We start from the raw sequence: 6,127 nt of genomic DNA, 5'->3' as shown, positions 1-6,127 counted from the left end.
AGTGCTGTCGGTGATTACACGTTTCAATGTCCCCACAAAGGTTTTGAAGCGGCTGTATTTACCCGAGTAACAACCGGGCTTTAATGTTGGCGAGACGGCACAAGGCGTAATTTGACGCGCAGTTGTCTGCAAAATACAAAAAATATCACGAGGATGGCCTTGTCTTGCTGCGCTGAATTTCTTTCGTGGCAGAAGCTGTCGAATAGACTCCAATATTAACGGATGGAAATTATACATACTGATTATAAATGTTTAGGAAAGTAATGAGCATCTCCTTTACCCAGGAAGCAAATTTATCAACACATTTGTCAATAACACTTGACGTAAAAGGCGAGCATTATGTGATGGATGATGTTTTGTGGTCGATGGCCCTCCTTGATAGCAGACACACTGTAGAGTAAAAAAACATATCTTCGTTATGGTTGACACAGGAAGGCTGCGTTGAGCCTCGATTTTGATGATGAGCCCCGATTGAAATGTTCGGCCACTTTGAGAGCATTTTGAAAGTGGCCGTACTCAAAACATCCATTGAAAATTCACACATGCAAGGGGATTAATGCTTAAATAGTCGTACAAATGTTCAGGCAACCACCTTTTTTTACTGTCGTATACCAGTCATCTCATAGCCCTGCAGCCTGGGAGGTGTCTATGCACATGAGCATTTCTGTGTGACTCATCTACCCCGCCCAACAGCTTCTGCATTTCAAAACGTGTACGCACACACGCGCAAAACACTGGGACATTCGCATGTTTATTTATTATATATTTTACTTTGACCAAATCGCCCGAAATGCGCTCATTCTCGTCAGATCTAAGCAAAGCAGGGTTGAGCCTGGATAGTGCCTTGTATTGGTGAGCGTCACTCACAACATGTTGTAATCAATGTGCCCACATCTATACTGCAACCCGCTTTGGTCCGAACGATGAAGTGTGGTCGAACAAACCCCCACAACCCACAGAATGGGGAGGCCCTCATCCAGCAGTGGATTAAACGAATGGGTTTCATGTAGATATTTTGGAATGTTGGAATCAAATTAAATGCGATAATGCAACTTCAATAGCGATGTTACAAAGAGGAAATTATGCAAAAGGCTCCCAAATTATCCCATAAATATACTTTTGCTCTTTGAAATGTTGGTTCACCCCTTGTAAACATGTGTCTTGAAGTTGATCGTATTTGCTGCTCAGGTTTTTGGAGTCTATGTAATGGTGTAAATCTCTAAATGATATTTTATCTTAGATTTCACAACTCTGTCCCATTGTCAACCACATTCCCTCTCAATTTGCAGATAATATCCGACTGGGAGCCTCGTGTAATTGGCAACCCATTTCCCCTCGTGTGCTTCACTCTTCAATGCTCGGCTGTGTATAGATGTGAGGCTGGGCTTACACTGTACAAGTGGTCAATCAGTCATTTGGTTCTGTGTTGCATCTCGTCCATGGACACTTAACTGTGTATCCATTCGTATCGTTGTCTATGTACACGGGGGGGGGTATGCTCTGCGTGGCGTGCACAGTTATTTATTAGGATAATAAAGTGGTGGTTATTACAACTGGCTGTCCATTTGAAAATGTGCTACATTGGGAATCAAGCACAGTGACTGGTGGATTAAGTGATATTTTCGTTTTCATACGGTGTTGCTGATTATTTTGGTAGTTGTACCTTGTTGTTTTTGCTCTTGTCGTTTTGGCGAGCCAGAAAGATGACCACTTGCGAAGGAGAGACGATGTCCTGGTATCTTGAGTTCTCATCCGGCGAAGCAACGTTAACTTGAATAATGTAACATCTCAAATCATTGCTCGCTCATGCAGTTGGTGGGGGGGGGGGGTGCGAGACATGGCCAGATGTTTTTAGTACTACTTTGTTTCATCAACCCCTATGTATTTATTAACATAAACTTCTGTAACGCTTGAGAACCAACTGCAGTAAAGACGAAGAACCACTGGCATAAAGGTTGGGTGGGGGTAGCTGCCAAGGAGAAAGCCTGCCGCATAAGTGATTGCACAGCGGCGGCAAGACGGCCGTTGTTTTCATTCGTATTCAATGTGAAGGTAAAAGGGAAGAGAGATGAGTGAAATCAGGTGCTTTGGACACTTTGGAATATATTTACGGGTGAAGTCAAGTTTGCGAGGTAATAAATCAGCATTTCCCAGCCTGTCGGTACAGCAATAGTGCTAAGTTGTAACTTCGAAAATTATCCTGTTTGCTGGGAATTTTCCCTCTTTGGCGTTGGAAGACTTAAAAAGTTATGCTTTCATGTTAAACAGATCAATCTCATCGGCAATGATGATCTAACTACCAGCCTCTTCAGACTTTTTTTTAAGGCGTGTTTTTTTAAATCTCTCGAACGCATTTCGCGTGTACATTCCTACGTTTGAGATGCATTCGCGTTTCTGAATCTGTCAACTTTTGTTTCTGTGACGTCGACGGGTGTGGAAGAGCGTGTGGGCTCAAGGACGATCGTTGGGGAGCCCGCGTCTCCGTTAAATGTCACGGCATCTGAATTCCTTGCGTCGTCCATGCGCGTATTGTAGGGGCGCAAATGACGTGACGAAAAGCCGCCTCCCATGGGCAGTCGGCAGCTTGTTAGTTGGCCTCAATAGGAACGGAAAGATTGTAACTGCACCTCGGCATGTGTTGCAAGGTCTTGCTCTCTCAATGCTTTGATCCCATCACGCCTGTCACTTAAGCGACTTGATGAGAATCAGGCCTTTGACGTGGAGCCTGAAATTGCGTTGAGCTGAGTTTAGAAGTTTCTTCCATCACCTGTGAAGCTGCTGGGGGATAAAGTACCCAAATAAATGTTACTGGTGAGCCACTTTCATCCAAAAAAAATGTGTTGAATGGGCAATTTGTTTTCGCTGTTGATGCAAGTTTGAACCAGCAGTGCTTGTGAGGGTGGTGGCTCAAGGTTGACCTGCACTTTTGTGTAAAACGTGAAGCGAATGAAACGCTTGACCGCGACGTTCCCCTCTTACACGTTGTACCTTCATTGTTGTAATGCCTCGATGCCAAAATAGCATATGTTTCTCGGATATAGATGTACGCACCGTTTAGAGCATTGTACGTGCCTCCCATCGCTCTTTAACGACCCGTAACAATGTAAAACAGGGTTTCAGTACGCGCGTTCAAGCTGGTGCTCATCATTGGCTCCGAATCGACACAGTTGAACGGCCAACCGTGTTGATGCGGAGCGTGTCAGGGACCAGCGTATGAATCGAGTTGTACACACACATTCTTATTCTTTGGGTCTTTCGCTAAAGTCCTGTAGATGGGTTCAAAGAAAATAACAAAAAACTACGACGTTTCGATCAAGCGTTCGTCATGCTGATGTTGGGATCGAAACGTAGTTTTTTTTGTTATTTTCTTTCAAGCTATCTACGTGACTTTTCAGAAAGACCCAAAGAATATGAATTCCTGCAGTCACGAAAGCTTTAAGTCAAGAGTTGTACACACACGTTTTGCGCGTGTTGCCTATCGCCAAACTATAAGCTTAATTTGGTTTTGACATTTATCCTCGCCAGAAACTCGATTGCACGATGCTTATCACGCAGCAGCAGCACATCACATTGCATTCCTATGTTGTAAGTACCCAGACTGCTTTGCGCACTTGACACACGAGGTGTTTCCCAGCTGTTGCACACCTGCTCACGTGACATTTCTGCGATGTCATTCGGCGACGTCATCCACAACAGGAGTGGGGGGGGGGGGTGCAGATTCAGCTTTTGAACGTTGATCGGCAACTGGATTGGAGGTGGCTTTTGCACGAACGTGGTTGCTGCTTGTGAGAGCTTAGACGATTCATGTCTGCTTATGATGCACATAAGGAAATCCTTCGCGGGAGAGATGCGGGTGCGGTTAGAATTGTTTTCTTCTTGTGGCTGTTGGGTTCATCTGTCCAAAATAATTGTTGCATCAGCTTTTAACAACCCAACGTGTAGTGCCATTTAATGTAATGTGTCTAGCACATTGTTTATTGTGTCCAAGGGTATTTTGATAATTAACATTTATACGATACTATATGTAATAAGAGTGCTCCAGATTAAAATGTTCTAAGGAGCTGGACTAAAATACGCTAAAATATTACCGTAATCAAACGAGATTACCTTCTGTTAACTGACAATCGGATAATATCTGAAGCTGTGACAGACTTTTGTAATCTTTTTCAATCATTATAAATTGATCAGGTCGGTGACCATCAGTTGTGACGAACCACTGGTCGCTTAGGTTCGATTCCCAACCACGGGAGAGAAAAAAAATCAATGGTGAGCGATTCCTGGGGCCCACCCATCTTCACCAGTCTGCACTGACCAGCGTGGTGAAGTATGGCCAACCTCCACATGGTGATGGGTAGGCTCTCAATCCAGCAGTGGATTGACAAAGGGCTGTGAATTACCTGCGTTATTGTTCGTGGTGCATGGCATGGGTTACACGTGTTAATTGTGGGAAAGCAAGTGCCCAGTTGATCTGTATTTAACTGTTTTGGTTTTATATGTATTTTTTTGATATACAACCTCGGTAAAACTACTGTTTTAAAGAGCTTGAGCACTCGATTTTTCTAAAGGTTTTTAGGGTGCTGCCGGTTATTATACCATCATGCGATAAGATGCGCGGACGAGTTGAACAATGCCACTTTCCCAATGTGAATCTGCCGTAGAATTGCAATGACGCTTGTAAAGAAATGCTGGTAAAGCATTGTATTTTTATAAAGTCCATAATGCAGATAACGTCACTATGCATAACCTCTCCCAGTGCGCTATAGTTCTACGCTAGGTAATGTACGTGTGTGTGTTTGTTGTCGCTGCAAGTTCACTTGTGCATGGGATAGCTTGGTTTCGTGGTCTCTATGCGCCATGTGTTGGTGAGCCGTTAAACAGCTGAAAAGTGTAACACTCTTCCTCGTTACTTGTTGTTATGGCATTCATTTGAGCTGTTTAGGCTGCTGCTATTACGGCACAGAGCATCTAAAGCAAACAGAAAAGCCTGTCACGGTTACAGTGTCCATTAACATCATGGATGCATGTGGTACACATGCATTCTAAAACCACAATAATCACAAGACATAATTATTTCACGAAAATATTTTAAGACACCTTTAAAATAAATATATACAGTAAGTTTTATTTTCCACCTCGGAGATCAGAAGTGTCATCATATTGCAGCTGGCTTCTTGATAAAAAAACAAAACCAGTCAGACTAGTCCCACGAATGCAAAACGGTTCACAGTTGTAGCTTTGTCACGCTTCTCACCGCACGTGACCAGGAACGGATGACTCACAATGTTGATGCGTACAGTGAGTGCGCACGTGATGTCCACCAGGACGGGCTATGTCAGATTGAGCAGCCCCTTGCACGAGACGTGTCAACGCCAGTGAGTGGCTACACTTCGCTTGTGGGGGGCCCACTCGCGTTGGGCTTGCGTGCCCCCCACACCGCCGATTGGCAACTCCAGTGAGGCGACTGGTGGTGTCAGTGCCGGCTTAAGCTAGCGCAGGGCCTGTAGCATATGACGTAAAGGGGCCCTAAACATTTTTAAAAACACATTTTTTACTTGCATAGTAAAGTAATTGTAATTTTTTATTCGCTATACAGCCAGATAATACGACTAGTCGCTAACCTTAAACACCCGGTGGTTCGTAAAAGTTGAAGGCGGTATAGTACTATAGTAATAGAGCAAGTGCAGAATCACTGAACCGGAATTGATAGCTTGAAAGCATTTAGCGCCGGGCCTTTGAAAGTGCGGGACTACTACATATGGAGTGTAGCTGGTGGGGTAGGGTTCATGCTGTTGATGCAGCAAAAGTAGCTACATATGTAGTAGCTACTACATATGTAGCTACTTGTGCTACTGGGATAATCCGGCACGGGGTGGTGTTTATCCAATCTGACATTGCCCACCATTCTCTGCGAACGATTAATGATTATTGGTGCTGCATCAACAGCATGAACCCTACCCCTCCAGCTCAACTACAAATATCGATACTGCGTGTTTTTAGCCCATCAGGCAATTGTATAACCAGATCAATATTATTCGGCAGCATTAGTTTAAGCGAGCACACTGCTTGTTTGCGTTATCCTCCAGTGTATTTAAGGCTCACTGCCACCCTCTGTGACATGACGTGGGCC

This window comes from Lethenteron reissneri, chromosome 3, assembly GCF_015708825.2.
Source record: "Lethenteron reissneri isolate LAM-NWPU_2019-01 chromosome 3, ASM1570882v1, whole genome shotgun sequence".
In the NCBI taxonomy this organism is placed as follows: Eukaryota; Metazoa; Chordata; class Hyperoartia; order Petromyzontiformes; family Petromyzontidae; genus Lethenteron; species Lethenteron reissneri.
The sequence above is the reverse complement of the archived record's forward strand: the minus strand, read 5'-3'. Positions refer to the sequence as shown.